Below are 18,515 nucleotides of genomic sequence, written 5' to 3'. Positions count from 1 at the left end.
CGAATGTGCGTAAAAGGCAAATCGGGTGCGTTTTCAATACGCATGATATTGTATTTCTTTGCGTTTTTAAACATTTTAATAGGGTGAAAGACGCAGATACGCAGCTTATCTGGGGCACTGTTACCTTTACTTCTTCTCCCAATAATTTACTCATACTTCAATGTCAAGTCAATGTGTCATGCACCTGTGTTTACAGTGAAACATCCCGGGACTATAAAGTGAGTACTACAGGGCATAGTTTTTCTACTTTCCTGGTTCAACAGGGGCCCAGAGAGTTCAGAGCAAGTGGTCGTGTAATGTACAAGTCCCTGTCAGTCTGACCTTCCAATTGATAATTAAGGTCTGCCTTTTTTGAATTCAATACTCACGTTAAACATAAAACACAGTGGGGTTATGATCAGGCCAATATTGAAATACTCAAATGAGCTGTGCTGGAAGTTTGTATTTATAAGACGCGCAAAGAATTTATAGATACTTTTTTTAAGGACTAAATTCTTTGGAACGTCTTATCCGGGAAAAGTTAATTATGTGGTGGACACCAGAAAGTTTAAATTTTCATCAATTTGCGTAAAATTGCAAAATAACATTACCAACTCAAAATGTTTGAGTTCAGAAGTCCATTTTTATCTCAAATATTTTCGAATTGAAGTTAGAAAGGCATACATTCTTCAGTTAAACTTCTGCTTAAATCGCAAAACAATCACTGACCTGTCGCCATGTCATGAAACTGATTTAAATATGTACCAATCAGATGAAGGCAGTACGGTGTAACCCAGGGTTCGCCAAAACTTGAAAAATCTGTCAGTCATTCGAATCACAGACTTGAAATTTTTGTCAGTCCGAATCAGTTTCTGTCAGTCCCACTGTCCGACTAAACTATAACAGCAAAACACAACACAAGAAAGTACCTTTTAGATGTGTATTGGTATGGATCACATTAACATACAATAAAACACGTCGAAAGTCAATATATATTATTGTTAACAGTTGTTATAAAAAGTAATCAACTGTGTTTTTTTATGGCAATTTCGGGGTCGATATTTGGCCCCATTCCCCTCAAAAAAGAGTATACATTTTTCCCCCATTTTGTAAAAAAATATCCCCTCCACAAGTTTATTTATTTATTTTTTATTTTTTTTTGAAAGAACTGTCTTATAATCATGATAAATATATCTAAAATTAATTTCATAAACAACTAACAAACTAATTTATATTATTTTGAATTATTATAAAGAGTTATATTAAAATAGTTTTTCCCAAATCAGTTGACTTCACATTAATTGCATTTTTCTCCCAAAATGGCCAGGAAAAGGCCTGATGTATCTATATTCCCTTGTCAAAAAATAACCCACTTTCATACCAAAACACACTTAAACCAACATAAAACTGTGTTTTTTCTGAGTTTTTCTTAGCGGAAGTTGGTTTTTGCTAATAAAAGTGAGTTTTATGTGCGCTAAACTGTGCTTAACTGAGTTTAAAGTTGGTTATTTTAAGAAGATGTGTGTTTAAGCGAGTTTTTTTCAGTAAGAAGTCGGTTTTTTGTGTGTCAAAAGTGAGCCTTTTTATTTATGAGTTGGTTTATGTGTGTTTAAGTGTGTCTTTTTGTTTTATAAGCGAGTCTTTTACAACAGAAGTTGGTCTTTTTTTAAACAGAAGTGGGTTTAAGCGAGTTTAACTTGGTCTTTTTGTAAATAAGTTGAGAGCTGCAACGAGGCTTAAAGACTCACTTTAACACACTTTTCAACAAGTTGGTCTTTTGTTTATTAATATAACTCATCAATGAAACAATAATTCTTCAACTGGGTCTTTGTTTGATGTTTATAGCCATAAATAAAACAAGTCAATTGTAAAGGGGCTTTTTTTACAGCTTGTTTGCCATTGTCCCTATTGTACATTTGTGTGCTCCCCATAATTTTTAGGGAATATTGGATGAAAATGGCTCTTTCAGAACATCACAGGTTCACAGATGGACAACAAGTATCACTGACAAAAACTAACAATGGTCAAGCTTAGTTTTATACATGAAAATGAAAGAGTTTGTGTTTCACTTTGAATTTTTTCTTTATGTTTGTTTTTATTATAAACAATATCCTATGATTGTTTTATGTCTTAATTTTTTATTTTTTTTTAAACAATCTCATATGATTGTTTATATTTGTTTAAAACAGTATTTACTTGTAAAATCTGCATATTTAAATAATTATGGTATTGGAAACATTATTTTGGAAATAATCTATTTATTTTTGTACATAAGTTATGCAAGATTTTGATATTTGCATATGATACCATCATATCAATTTTCTTAATTTGGAATAAAATAATAAAATGCCAAACATTACCTGTGTTACATAAACTGTCAACAAAATAACAAGACAATACCTTAAAACACCCTTATTTCACACCACTAACAATAAACAGATAACAATCTGTCAGGCATTCAGAGCTAAACAGGGTACTGATTATCTAGGGGTAGATAAGGCTACTGATGGGGTCCTAGAGATAAGGCTGTGTGGAATAAGATATAAGGCTTTTGATTGGCTATTGCACTGAGGAAGTTATCTTTTTGAAAACAACAACTTTTGAAAAACAAGCTGGTGTCAGCAACTGAATATTGAGCTAAATTTAATTCAGCAACATTAATATAAAGAAGTGAAAGACTTATAATGGTAGTGTAAAATGTCTTGAAATTCTGTCAGCATGAAGTATTGTGTGATGAAAACAATGTGTTTTTTACTGCAATGTGGAAATCAATAATAAGTTGGTTGGAAAGGAGGTTGAACTGCCTGTTGTTGTTTTTGGAATACTGAAGAACAGTTTTAACAGGTTTGTATTGTCATTTCTTCACCCCTTTTTTTATTTAGTTTATTGAATTAATTATGATCATTATCATATTTATGTATTGTCACTGGGAAATGTAAATGGATAAGTTATTGTATTGCAATTTAAAGGAAAAACAACACATTTTGAAGCAAAAATAGATAAACTTACACATGAAAAAGTGTAAATGTTGTGTACAGTGAATAATTATGGTTGTGTTTCATGGTTATTGTCATCTAAAATTTTATTTATATCTATTTCTGGTTATTACTGAACGGATTTCTTTCCCTCTTACTTAATTAGAACTTATATATTTTAATTTTGAAGGTTAAACTCTTGCCACAAGGCAAAATTGACATCGTTGGGAAGATCCTTTGGAAAGAATGTGCATCATCGCCTGCCTGATGTATGGACTTTTAAACCTGGTTTTTACCCTGCACAAGCTGGCAAACTTGAGGGGAACAAGAGTGGGAAAACCTCGCCCTGTCCTTGACCAAGAAAGCTCGATTTGTTGAGAGGTAAACTATACAGGTTATTGCATTTACAATGCCACCAGACCACACAGCCAAATAAGACTACGCATCTTGGTACATTTTCAAACTGCATTTTCTACCAAACGCAATTTCTTTTAATAATTGATGAAAAGTGCTAAGTCACATGTGATCACGGGATTAAAATTTCAAAAATAAACAAACAAAAACAACAAGCAAATAACTTAAATTTATTATTATTAAAGCAACAAGATTACCATAACAGCAATATTTCATAGTTAAGTGGAACAAAAACATAACCAATCAACATGTTTGAAGAATGCCTTGCCCTTTTGAAAGTGATATGGTATTAATCCTTTGCAGATCAACTGGCATAAGAGATGCTCAAGAGGAGAAGGACACAAGCAGCATCAATGGAACAACTACATGTCGCTCCAGCGCCCGCTTTCCAGGTCTCTACCAGCTGCTTTCCAGGTCCCTCCACCCGCCAAGATCAGGTCTAGGTCCCTGCACTGGCTGCTTTCCAGGTCCCCTAGCGGTCAAGGTCTCTCCAGTAGCTGCTGTGCAGGTCCCAACACCGTATGCCGTCAAGGTCCCTCCTTAAGCTGAAATCCAGGTTCCTCATTCCACTGCGGTTCAGGTACCTCCAACAGCTGAGATCCAGGTCTCTGCAGCAGCTGCGGTCTAAATACTCCACCCGCAGTGGTCCATTGCGGTCAAACTTTTGCTTTAAAATCTTCCATAAATGTCTATTATTTTATAATGTATTGTAAAAATAATCTGTTAGTATTAATTTGCGGTGTACTATTTTTGTCATATAAACATAATTTTCGTACACATTGTGTTTTTTTCCTTTTAACCACATTGGGCTTATAATGAACTGTTGTAATTGCTTCACAAAAACCATTTTTCTAGAACATATCAGTCCAAATTTTTTTTTTTCACACTGCAAAATCCCACAAAAGGCTCACAAAAAAACTACTTTCTTAAAAAAAACTCACTAAAACACTGTTAAAACCCACAAAAATCAACTTACCCAAACCCACAAATTGCTTTTGTTTTTTTCACAGATAAAATACTGTTAATAACTAGGTTTAAAGCGAGTTAAAAGCATGTTTTCACTGTGAAAAAAACTAACAAAGGCTTGCTTTCAGCTCACTTTTCGCTCACTTAAAAACCGTGTTTAGCCTGCTTATAGCTCACATAAAAAGCACACTTTTTACCCACTTAAAACCAACTCCACAGACAGAAGTTGGTCTAAGCATGTTTAAAAAACCTCAAAAAACCAACTTGTAGAAAATCATACTCACTTTAAACCCACTTAAGATGGTTAAAAAACCCACTATGTTGGTTTAAAGCGAGTTAAACCAAGATTTAACTCAGAAAAAACCAAGTCGGTAAGCTAAAAAACCCAGTCGGTAAGCTAAAAGCGTGTCTGAAAAACCCGCTTTTAGCACAGTGCAAATACCACAGAGTTAAACACAGATGCCTGAAAAAACTCACTTTAAACCCACTTAAGACGGTTAAAAAACCACTATGTTGGCTTTAAGCGAGTTAAACCAAGATTCAACTCAGATAAAACCAAGTCGGTAAGCAAAAAGTGTGTTTAAAAGACTCGCTTTTAGCTCGGTGCCAATACCGCAGGGTTAAACCCAGTTTAAAACTGGGTTATAACCGGATTTTGCTCACTTTTTTGACAAGGGTTGTGTCAATATTTATTGATAAAATCAGAACAATTTGGTCCATTTTATTGATAAAAAATGCTCAAATTTGCCATTTTATCGATTTAAAAGATCCCAATTACACTCAAAATGGCTAAGAAAACTTAGACTGTGCATGAAGGCTGAATTAACTGTCTGAAACTTATGTTGAAATAATCATTGATATATATTTTAATTTTAAGAAAAAGGACACCCCTTTTCCTAAAAAACAAACGATGCATTTTTTCCCCTTTGGACGGGCCCCGCCACCATTCCCCTATAAGTGAAAAAAAACACTGATCAACCACAAATAATCCAAAGGTAGAGAAGGGAAACGGAAAAGGAGCCGGGGACAGCTTCTTCTGAATATGCTCCAATTCTACTTGAAAGAGTCTATTTCGCTCTACATTTCACAAGTGTCAGACTCTTGCGAGTAGCATTGGAGCTTATTTTCGATTTCTTTTTCGATTTTCGTGTTGTCAATATCATCATCATCATCATCATCCGAGTTGGTTATCTAAATCACCAGAATTCTGTCACTTGTTGTTTTTGTTCGAAGTGGAATCATCTCGCGAAACTTGTTGCTGTGACAATCCTCGTATGCGATTAGTTAAAGAGGATGTTAAATGCAGGAGTCACGTCCCAAACTAAAACGGTTCATTTCATATCGGTATACTAACCATTCGAAGAAAATCTGTAAAAATCTCTTTTTGTTCAGACGAGCTTTGAATTATTTGTGATTTATTATTATTATTATTGTTTAATTAAATGGACTTATTACATGATTTATCGTATTTTAATGTGATCCAAACCTATATGTTACTTTAATAAGGTATTATTTATGCTCCCGAAACCGGTGCGGTAATTTGACCATAAATTCGTAAGGAAAATGGGCAGCAATTTTTTAGCTCGGCAGTTTTCGAAGAAAACCCGAGCTATTGTCATAGCCAGCTCTTTGTCTGGCGTCCACCGTCCGCTGTAGGCGTCGTGCTAAAACCTTAACACTTGGCCCTAACTTTTTAAATATTGAAGATAGCAACTCAACTTGATGTTTGGCATGCATGTGTATCTCATGGAGCTGCACATTTTGAGTGGTAAAATTACAAGGTGAACATCATCCTTCAAGGTCTAGGGTCGAAAAAACAAGGTAAAGGGTAGTAATAAGCTTTAAATGGACATAGTTATCTGACCTGCCAAAGTATATATTTTTGTTAAATAAATCAAAGCGGCGCAGTAGGCGGCATTGTGGTTCTGGCAAACACATTGTGGTAAAAGGTCAAGGTCAACGTCATCCTTTACGGTCTACGGTAAAAAATACACATTTAAGGGAAGTAATAAGCTTTAAAGGGAGATAATTATTCAATATGGAACATAGCCACTTCATATATTTGACATGCATGTGTTTCTCATGGAGCTGAACATTTTGAGTGGTGAATCTACAGTCACGGTAGTTGCTTTTAATTATTTGCTACTAAAAATAGAGATTTGTTACAGACAATTATTTTCAAGGGAAGTAATTTATATAATTATAAATCTCATATTATATATTTCCTTAACATGAATTGAAGTTCTTTTCACAGTTACTGTACAGATTTATTATTTAGATTATTTATAACCCAATTGATTGATTTATCAATTTTTTTTTTTAAATGATATAATTATCATTTCTTTGATGTTCATTACATACCTGTGGACTTATGTCCATAGATACATGATCAACTCTGGCTATGATCTCTTTGATAAACCACAGGCCTTGGTTGTCAGTGATGTCTGACATGGTCATAATTGACTGTGACTATTTAACATGAGCTTTTAACACTGACTTTTACCTAAGAAGATCTAGTATGCTCATCTTAGTCGATTTAATAAGCATATGTTTAAAACAGATATGGTGCAGATTCTTATATTCACTCTTCTAATTTTTAGCAACTTTTTATGCATGTCTTTTTGGCACGTCTGTCTGTGTTGTTTTATGTTCTTACATTCTACGTTACATAGGACGGTATACTGTACGATCTGTGTCACTATTTTATGTACCGTATAAAAATTAAAGATGTTATTTATTTCACTTTAGATAAAAAACAATGCTTTATTAATCCCGAAAAGTATGATAACATCGGTTTACTATATAAGGCTCTGCACCACAACAGACTAACGCAAACTGTATTTTACTATGGAACGCCTTCACTGTCTTATAATACTAAAACTTGTGATATTACGTCAATCTGACTGTGTATGAATGCCTGTAACCATTATATATTTGCATAATCACAATATATAAATACATAATTTGAATATATACAGATAAAGCATTAATGTATAAAGACATAATTTCTTATATATAGATAAAATGTAAAAATATATAGATACGAATGTATTATACACAGATAATCTTCCATTGTATAAAGGCATTACTGCTTTATATGAAGGCAAAATATCTTTATATGAACATAAATCGTTATGTAATAATGATAACGAATATTTTCTCATTATATATAGGCATAACTTGTTTATATAATGGCAAAATACCTTTATATAAACATAAATCATAATTATATAAACCCATATCGTCTTTATATGCAGATAAAATTTGAAAAATACGTTAAAAATCTTAAATTAATTTATGTAAATATGTTATTTCAACAGGTAAAGATAAATTTATAGTACAGAAAGATTTTAATGTTTTGTATGATCATAAATAGTTGTTTTATTAAGATAATTACGTTATTACATAAATCCATACAAAGTTAAGATGCTTATGAACATCGAAATAAATTACATTAATACCTAATTTCGTAAGCAATATATATAATCTAAATGATTTAAAGATAACATTAAAAATATACGAAGCTTTTATTACACACGGGAGAAATTTTTTTTTTGCATTATTTCACAACAATGGATATGGATTTGATACTTGAGCGAATTGGAGTGGAAGAAGGAGTGATACGGCGCTTCAGACAAGAGAAGATAACACCGGGCATCATATCACTTATGTCACTGTACGACTTTAATTGCTTGGGTGTAAATGACAAAACAACTATCAGGAAATTTCGTGTTGAATGTGTTTGTTAACGGAGTAATCCGTGGTAGCATAATACTAACTTATGTTCATATAAAGATCTTTTGCCTTCATATAAAGAAGTAATGCCTTTATATAATGGAAGATAATATATCTATATATAAGAGAATTATATCATTATATATTAATGCTTTACCTGTATATATTGAAATTATGTATTTATATATTGTGATTATGAATATATATAATGGTTACAGGCATTCATATAAAGATCTTTTGCCTTCATATAAAGAAGTAATGCCTTTATATAATGGAAGATTATATATCTATATATAAGAAAATTATATCTTTATATATTAATGCTTTATAAGTATATATTCAAAATATGTATTTACATATTGTTATTATGCATATACATAATGGTTTCAGGCATTCATATAAAGATCTTTTGCCTTCATATAAAGAAGTAATGCCTTTATATAATGGAATATTATCTGTATATAATACATTCGTATCTGTATATGTTTACATTTTATCTATATATAAGAAAATTATATCTTTATATATTTATGCTTTATAAGTATATATTTGAATAATGTATTTATATATTGTGATTATGCATATGTATAATGGTTACAGGCATTCATGCACAGTCAGATTGACGTAATATCACAAGTATTAGTATAATAAGACAGTCAAGGCGTTCCATATTTTACGCCATTTATTCTTCCACATGCTTTACATCGAGGCCGTGTTATCGATTTATATATACACAGCAAGCGATTCGAGAGATATTCAAAAATTTGAATAGTGGTTGGATTTAAATTGCTCAGGCGTGCAAAATTCAAAGTGTCATTACATAATTTTTACGGAATATTATCGAGAAATGAATTATGTACACACGTATGTAAATATTATTGCAATCCGTTGATATTAAGTGTCTAATATCGGGGCTTGAATGTTGGGCTCCAAATCATTGCGCAACAATATAGACAAAAAAGGAAAACATTCCACCATTACACTTCAACACTGTTATTTCGAACACCGATAATCCAAAGTCACTGTTATTTAGAACTTTTTTTACGGTCCCGATTTTGGTTCTTCTTCGTTTAATGTAAAATTTCAATGTTAATCAGAACTTCGTTAAACCGAAAAAATTGTTAATTTGAAGTGATTCTGTCGGACCGTCCCAACACTATAATTCGCACCTAATCAACAATCTTTAAACCGAAGTCAAAGCTGCAAAACGCTGAGCATAATTTCACACCTTTGTCGTCTGGGCAAATTGCGTCAAAAGCTGATAATAACACGTTTGTCGTCTGCGCGTAGCGTGTTAATTTTATAATGTCGTCAAAAGCCGATAATTACTATTTATGTAGTTTTGCATTCTTTAGTAACAAAAAACGTGTCACGTTAGGTCAGAGTAAATGTGGTCCAATGAAATTCATCTTATATAAACTCTACCTTCTGCGAGCAAAAAATGGGCGGAAGTGAGTTCTTCAATGTCCTTGACAAATTGGAGAAATATGCTACACGCGTCCAGTTTAGTGCTGCTTAGGCCAGTGTTCAGAGAGACATCGCGTCTTATTAACAAAAAATGTTAATTCATTTCAGAAAATGTACTTAGAGAAAACATAAAAAGAAGAACAAGAATCGTTTTATTCCTTCTTTTGTTATAACAGGGACCTATACAAACAAATTTTGTTTGTATAGGTCCCTGGTTACAAGTACAAATCTCTTGCAATCTGACTTGTTTACGTTTTTAAGTAAAACAATTATTAATAGTAGTGTGTAACCGAACCATGCGAATTCCACAACGTTATATTATTACAGAATCAAAGAAGTTGTCTGTCAAATGTTATAGAATTATCGTTAATCCGAAGTTCAAAATAACGGTGTTGAAGTGTATTTGAGTCCTTCCCAGGTTGTACGCTCCAAATATTACCAATATAAAAAGTAGCTTAATATTTGAGAGCGTCAACGATTTGTACTATAGTCTAATGGTGGAAATGGAGGAGTTACATCACTGGATCTGTATCTGGTGTCCTTCAGTAAACATGACTTTCTCTTGAGCCTTGGCCATGTTATGACTAGATATACAAAGGATGTCCCAGTATATCATAGACTAGATGTACAAGGACTGTCCCAGAATATCATAGACAAGATGTACAAGGACTGTACCAGTATATCATAGACTAGATGTACAAAGGATGTCCCAGTATATCATAGACTAGATGTACAAGGGATGTCCCAGTATATCATAGACTAGATGTACAAGGGATGTCCCAGTATATCATAGACTAGATGTACAAGGGATGTCCCAGTGTATCATCGACTAGATGTACAAGGACTGATCCAGAATATCATAGACTGGATGTACAAGGGATGTCCCAGTATATCATAGACTAGATGTACAAGTAATGTCCCAGTATATCATAGACTAAATGTACAAGGGATGTCCCAGTAGATCATAGACTAGATGTACAAGAGATGTCATAGTATATCATAGACTAGATGTACAAGGGATGTCCCAGTATATCATAGACTAGATGTACAAGGGATGTCCCAGTATATCATAGACTAGATGTACAAGGGATGTCCCAGTGTATCATAGACTAGATGTACAAACGACTGTCCCAGAATATCATAGACTAGATGTACAAGGGATGTCCCAGTATATCATAGACTAGATGTACAAGGGATGTCCCAGTATATCATAGACTAGATGTACAAGGGATGTTCCAGTATATCAAAGACTAGATGTACAAGGGATGTCCCAGTATATCATAGACTAGATGTACAAGTAATGTCTCAGTATATCATAGACTAGATGTACAAGGGATGTCCCAGTTTATCATAGACTAGATGTACAAAGGATGTCCCAGTGTATCATAGACTAGATGTACAAGGACTGTCCCAGAATATCATAGACTAGATGTACAAGGGATGTCCCAGTATATCATAGACTAGATGTACAAGTAATGTCCCAGTATATCATAGACTAGATGTACAAGGGATGTCTCAGTATATCATAGACTAGTTGTACAAAGGATGTCCCAGTGTATCATAGACTAGATAGATGGGTCCCAGAATATCATAGACTAGATGTACAAGGGATGTCCCAGTGTATCATAGACTAGATGTACAAAGGATGTCCCAGTATATCATAGACTAGATGTACAAGGGATGTTCCAGTATATCATAGACTAGATGTACAAGGGATGTCCCAGTGTATCATAGACTAGATGTACAAGGGATGTTCCAGTATATCATAGGCTGGATGTACAAGTAATGTCCCAGTATATCATAGACTAGATGTACAAGTAATGTCCCAGTATATCATAGACTAGATGCACAAGGGATGTTCCAGTATATCATAGACTAGATGTACAAGGGATGTTCCAGTATATCATAGACTAGATGTACAAGGGATGTCATAGTATATCATAGACTAGATGTACAAGGGATGTCCCAGTATATCATAGACTAGATGTACAAGGGATGTTCCAGTTTATCATAGACTAGATGTACAAAGGATGTCCCAGTGTATCATAGACTAGATGTACAAGGACTGTCCCAGAATATCATAGACAAGATGTACAAGGACTGTACCAGTATATCATAGACTAGATGTACAAAGGATGTCCCAGTATATCATAGACTAGATGTACAAGGGATGTCCCAGTATATCATAGACTAGATGTACAAGGGATGTCCCAGTATATCATAGACTAGATGTACAAGGGATGTCCCAGTGTATCATCGACTAGATGTACAAGGACTGATCCAGAATATCATAGACTGGATGTACAAGGGATGTCCCAGTATATCATAGACTAGATGTACAAGTAATGTCCCAGTATATCATAGACTAAATGTACAAGGGATGTCCCAGTAGATCATAGACTAGATGTACAAGAGATGTCATAGTATATCATAGACTAGATGTACAAGGGATGTCCCAGTATATCATAGACTAGATGTACAAGGGATGTCCCAGTATATCATAGACTAGATGTACAAGGGATGTCCCAGTGTATCATAGACTAGATGTACAAACAACTGTCCCAGAATATCATAGACTAGATGTACAAGGGATGTCCCAGTATATCATAGACTAGATAGATGGGTCCCAGAATATCATAGACTAGATGTACAAGGGATGTCCCAGTGTATCATAGACTAGATGTACAAAGGATGTCCCAGTATATCATAGACTAGATGTACAAGGGATGTCCCTGTGTATCATAGACTAGATGTACAAAGGATGTCCCAGTGTATCATAGACTAGATAGATGGGTCCCAGAATATCATAGACTAGATGTACAAGGGATGTCCCAGTGTATCATAGACTAGATGTACAAAGGATGTCCCAGTATATCATAGACTAGATGTACAAGGGATGTTCCAGTATATCATAGACTAGATGTACAAGGGATGTCCCAGTGTATCATAGACTAGATGTACAAGGGATGTTCCAGTATATCATAGACTAGATGTACAAGTAATGTCCCAGTATATCATAGACTAGATGTACAAGGGATGTCCCAGTATATCATAGACTAGATGTACAAGGGATGTCCCAGTGTATCATAGACTAGATGTAAAAGGACTGTCCCAGAATATCATAGACTAGATGTACAAGGGATGTCCCAGTATATCATAGACTAGATGTACAAGGGATGTCCCAGTATATCATAGACTAGATGTACAAGGGATGTCCCAGTATATCAAAGACTAAATGAACAAGGGATGTCCCAGTATATCATAGACTAGATGTACAAGGACTGTCCCAGAATATCATAGACTAGATGTACAAGGGATGTCCCAGTATATCATAGACTAGATGTTCAAGTAATGTCCCTGTATATCATAGACTAGATGTACAAGGGATGTCCCAGTATATCATAGACTGGATGTACAAGGACTGTCCCAGAATATCATAGACTAGATATACAAGGGATGTCCCAGTGTATCATAGACTAGATGTACAAGGACTGTCCCAGAATATCATAGACTAGATGTGCAAGGGATGTCCCAGTGTATCATAGACTAGATGTACAAGGGATGTCCCAGAATATCATAGACTAGATGTACATGGGATGTCCCAGTATATCATAGACTAGATGTACAAGTAATGTCTCAGTATATCATATACTAGATGTACAAGGGATGTCCCAGTATATCATAGACTAGATGTACAAGGGATGTCCCAGTATATCATAGACTAGATGTACAAGTAATGTCCCAGTATATCATAGACTAGATGTACAAGGGATGTCCCAGTGTATCATAGACTAGATGTACAAAGGACTGTCCCAGAATATCATAGACTAGATGTACAAGGGATGTCCCAGTATATCATAGACTAAATGTACAAGGGATGTCCCAGTATAATATAGATTAGATGTACAAGGGATGTCCCAGTGTATCATAGACTAGATGTACAAAGGATGTCCCAGTATATCATAGACTAGATGTACAAGGGATGTTCCAGTATATCATAGACTAGATGTACAAGGGATGTCCCAGTGTATCATAGACTAGATGTACAAAGGATATCCCAGTATATCATAGACTAGATGTACAAGGGATGTTCCAGTATATCATAGACTAGATGTACAAGGGATGTCCCAGTATAATATAGACTAGATGTACAAGGGATGTCCCAGTGTATCATAGACTAGATGTACAAAGGATATCCCAGTATATCATAGACTAGATGTACAAGGGATGTTCCAGTATATCATAGACTAGATGTACAAGGGATGTCCCAGTGTATCATAGACTAGATGTACAAGGGATGTCCCAGTATATCATAGACTAGATGTACAAGGGATGTCCCTGTGTATCATAGACTAGATTACATGGGATGTTCCAGAATATCATAGACTAGATGTACAAAGGATGTCCCAGTATATCATAGACTAGATGTACATGGGATGTTCCAGTATATCATAGACTAGATGTACAAGGGATGTCCCAGTGTATCATAGACTAGATGTACAAGGGATGTCCCAGTATATCATAGACTAGATGTACAAGGGATGTCCCTGTGTATCATAGACTAGATGTACAAGGGATGTCCCAGTATATCATAGACTAGATGTACAAGGGACGTCCCAGTATATCATAGACTAGGTGTACAAGGGATGTCCCAGTATATCATAGACTAGATGTACAAAGGATGTCCCAGTATATCATAGACTAGATGTACAAGGGATGTCCCAGTATATCATAGACTACAGGGGTGGCGAAATCTCAAAAAACTATACTTGTCCACGGACAACCATTTAGGAAATTTAACTTGTCCGTTGCTTAACTACACTTGTCCGTTAATGTTTATATAAATTTTTAACGCATTTATTGATTAATGTAAAACAATGTGGAATATACCAAAATAAGTTTGATTTGCTAGTTTTATTTATAGTTGTATTTCAATAGTACATTCATTATAGCAGTATATTATAAACAATATAAATACTTTCTAAAACTTTAAATCTTGCAAAGCTAGTGTTATTAAAACATGTGTTGAACATAAGTACATCGTAATCTTAACAAATTAAACTAGTCCAATATGTCGACCTCATCAGACTGAGGCTCTGTGCCGCTACTGGTAGCAATTTGATTATCATCAACTGGTAACCATTGAAAATCTGTGAGCCAAGTTTCTTGAAAAGTTCTGGTGCATTTACTTAGATCATATTTTTTATCATAATCTTTCTTAGTTTTTTGGGAGGTGGACTGCTCAAAGCTTCGGGTTTCTGCCCCGTTGTTGAAGATTTAAAATAACTAAATGTTCCATTTTTTACCATTAAAGTCGTCTTAAATAACAAGGTAGACCGTGTTTTGATTATCTTACTTTGATACTTTTTATTTCCGTCTGATTGTAAAAATAAAGAAACCAGTCTGTACACTGTCTAACAGTCGGGCCGAATGTTTAAAATGCGGCATGCTCCTGGTCTCTTATATAATAAGGGAGATCACTGCGCAGGAGAGTGCCCGTATTTTAGCTTGATTGCTCCGCAAATAGCACTGACAATGTAATCGCATGTCAACATCCGGTTTTGTAAAACTTAATTACGGCTTGAATACAATGTATTTTTTTGTATACCTGGACCCGACTTTTAAAAAACTTGTTGTCCACGGACAACTTAATTGAAAAAAAATCAGTTGCCCAGACAAGCAAATGTACGACTCGGGCAACTCGGACATTTGATTTCGCCACCCCTGGACTAGATGTACAAAGGATGTGCCTGAATATTATAGACTAGATGTATAAGGACTGTCCCAGAATACAAGTGACTAGAATATGTTTTTACGGCTATTTAATTTAACTTAAGTAGTGCAGAAAACTTATCATACATATATATCTGAGCAGATAATTGGGCTTGATTGGTCATTGTCGGCTTAATGGTACTACTTAAATGTACCGCAGGTACTCTTAAGTATACTTCAATGTACCCTGGGTACGGAAAATATACTTACACATACCCAGCCAATTTAGACTGTGACCGATTTTTATTTCAGCCCAAAATGGGATGACGTAAAATGTGCTACAGAATACAAAACAATATTCTCTTTAAAAAAAGCTGTCTCAACCTGCTGTTTTGAGTAGAAGTTTTGATACGGGCCATTTTACAGAAAAATTGACATTTATATGAGTATAATTAAGTTTTAAAAATAAGCTGACAACAAAAAGATGAAGTGTTAGAATTCCTGGGTACTAATGTACGGTCTATTTTCCGTATCGGGTACATTTACCGGTAAGTATACTTAAGAGTACCTGGGATGCATTTAAGTAGTACCTGAGACGACAAGGACCAATTATAAGCCATAATTGGTTAAGACCATTATACCTAGTCTATCAATAGGAAAAAAATCATGTATTTTTTGTAGAAATCTGATAATAATACATGTAATATGCTTTAGGAACATCTGTCTGGCTTGTCAACTGAAAGGTTACACCAATATGTGAATTTGTAATTAGTTCTAACAATCTATTTTAATTCAGCTTAACCTGTTTTATTAATGCAATTTGACAAATTATAAGTAAATAGACATTGTATATATAATGGCATCACATAGATTTTTTTTGCTCAAAACTGAATGTTTAGTTGGATTTTTTAAATACTCAAACAATGAAATTTTATAATTGTATGTAAACACAGGTGAAAACAGCAGTGAAAATGATAAATCATACTATCACTGTCAATGAAAACGTTGTGTAAAAGTGCTTATTATATGAACAGAATTAACAGAATGTTGCAAAAATCCATGAGAACATGAAATGAACGATTTTGTTTGAGAAAATCTCCAATGATGTAGATTCCATGTTTGATGTCTTATTCCAAATCACAACGTATTCAGAGTCTGTTTTAAATCAAGATAGAAATAATTTGAAATCTATGGTCTTAAATTGTCTCAAAGCTTTTAGGTTGGTGTTCATGCATTCTTGTTTAGACCAGAAATTCTAAGACGAAAAATTGTGTGGGTTACATGGCCTGGCTTTAAAGACTGTATCTGAGTATTGATTGGACCATTCAAAAGAGGACTGCCTTACGGGAAATACAGTTGTGACATTTAGAACTGGAATAGCTGTAACCTGTTGTACAATATTCAGGGTAAGTACTGTTTTCTTGGGCTCAATTCTCTGAACTTTGGACAGTAATGTTTATTTTTATAGATATAAATAAAAGAGACGAATGATATTTGTCGCCCTTTTTATTCCTACACTTTCTGTTGAAAGTGTTTTGTTAGAAAATTGCATTGGTCAAGCAAGATATTAAAGGAATTTGTTCCCAGTTTGGTAAAATGGCACTTTTTAGAAAAAATATTGTAGAATAAAAAATAATTAAAACATTTAATTAAAAAAGAAGCAAATTACAACTTGACTTTGACCAACTGTTGGGTGCATACGGACTTATTCAGAAGGGCAAAAAGTTATTCTTGGTAAACCCAGATTGACATGTTTTTTTTTAATGTGAATACCCCTTGCTTCAAAGCTTCCAATCTTGATGATGTCATTTAACACTATCAATACATCATCACCTGACCTAATATTTTGACTTCGACCTTACTTAAGACTTGTTTAAATGGGTCAATTAATAAATACTGAGAATCTGATTACTGGGGGCATTAGGTTTAACCCTTTGCATGCTGGGAAATTTGTCGTCTGCTAAAATGTCGTCTGTTGAATTTCTAAAATTAGCATTTTCATCGATTTTTTTCAAAGAATACTATCAGAATAGCAAACAGTTTGAATCCAGATGAGACGCCACGTTCTGTGGCGTCTCATCTGGATCCAAACTGTTTGCAAAGGCCTTTAAAATTCAGCTCCAGCGCTTTAAGGGTTAATTCATTGAAAGTAGTATCTTGTTTTATTTTACCTTTTTTTTTTAGACTCTTTATGCCTAAACTGCATTTTCGCTAAGAAGAAACTTTCTTTATAGGAAAAAATGTCCCTGATTATATAGCCTGTGTGGACTGCACAGGCTGATCTGGGAAAACACTACGCACATGCATTAAACCCCCTTTTCACAGAGCACAGCCCTTATTATTAAAAGCATATCAGCAAAGTTCATAGATTTCAATATACAGGTTACATGTGTACCAGACATACAGACGCTTGCAGACTGTTGAATCAATGTTCCAACTCTCAGGGGATTGCAAACAAACTGAATATTAAGTCACAGCCTTGGTTACATTATTCACATGCATATGCCTCGATGGACTAACATGAAGTGATTTTGGTGTTATACTGTATATATTGACTGTAAGGTACATGTACACATGCTGCATTAGACGTAAACACATTAAAATCTTATAAAGATAATATTTAAATTTGTGTGGCAAGCATTAGGGAAATATATTACTATATCTTCTGTATAAATGGAATGTCTGTGAAATATATTTTAGATGAGCAACTAAAATGCTGTGTTTTTATTCACCATATTGGAAATTGTTCCTGGTCCCTGTTGGGATTGGGAAAAATCTTGGTGTTTTGCCTTAAAGTTCGAAATTATTAGTTTTGTTGTTTTGCTAACAAATGCTTTAAAATAATTTATTGAGAACAAAAAAGTTTTAAATATTTTATTTACTATAAGGTTCTAGAGGTTTTATAGAGCTGGATCATCATGGCAACTGAATGTTAAGATCTCATAAGTACCCAGCCTTCAGAGAGCATAAACAAAAAGAAACATACATGTAATAATCCCAGTTCACAGTTTACAACATAAAGATTATGTTTTGGTATGGTTTAAAATATTATTTATCTGTACAGCATTTTTCATAACATTACCCTAAACATCTACGAAACTCTATTCAGCTGCTAATAGAGTCCTGCAGTCATGGAGCATGCCTCGGTATTTAAAATCTCATTCATTTTAACCCTTTGCATGCTGGGAAATTTGTCGTCTGCTAAAATGTCGTCTGTTGAATTTCTAAAATTAGCATTTTCTTCGAATTTTTTTCAAAGAATACTAT

General features: G+C 34.2%; 1 protein-coding gene across 6 annotated transcripts in view; it reads left to right on the top strand.

The window, feature by feature from the left end:
- Nucleotides 1-18,515, top strand: part of LOC127871600 (kinesin-like protein unc-104) — a 170,470-nt gene that overhangs the window by 1,434 nt on the left and 150,521 nt on the right. Inside the window, exon 1 of one of the 6 annotated variants that reach the window (XM_052414690.1) lies at nt 16,503-16,654. The exons of the other annotated variants lie outside the window; for them this stretch is intronic. The gene's annotated coding sequence lies outside the window, so the exon portion shown is untranslated. Of the gene's footprint in view, nt 1-16,502; nt 16,655-18,515 lie in introns of those variants that run through there. 6 annotated transcript variants of the gene reach the window in all.

Source organism: Dreissena polymorpha, chromosome 3 (genome assembly GCF_020536995.1).
Source record: "Dreissena polymorpha isolate Duluth1 chromosome 3, UMN_Dpol_1.0, whole genome shotgun sequence".
NCBI lineage: Eukaryota > Metazoa > Mollusca > Bivalvia > Myida > Dreissenidae > Dreissena > Dreissena polymorpha.
This window is presented reverse-complemented; position numbering and strand designations above follow the sequence as displayed.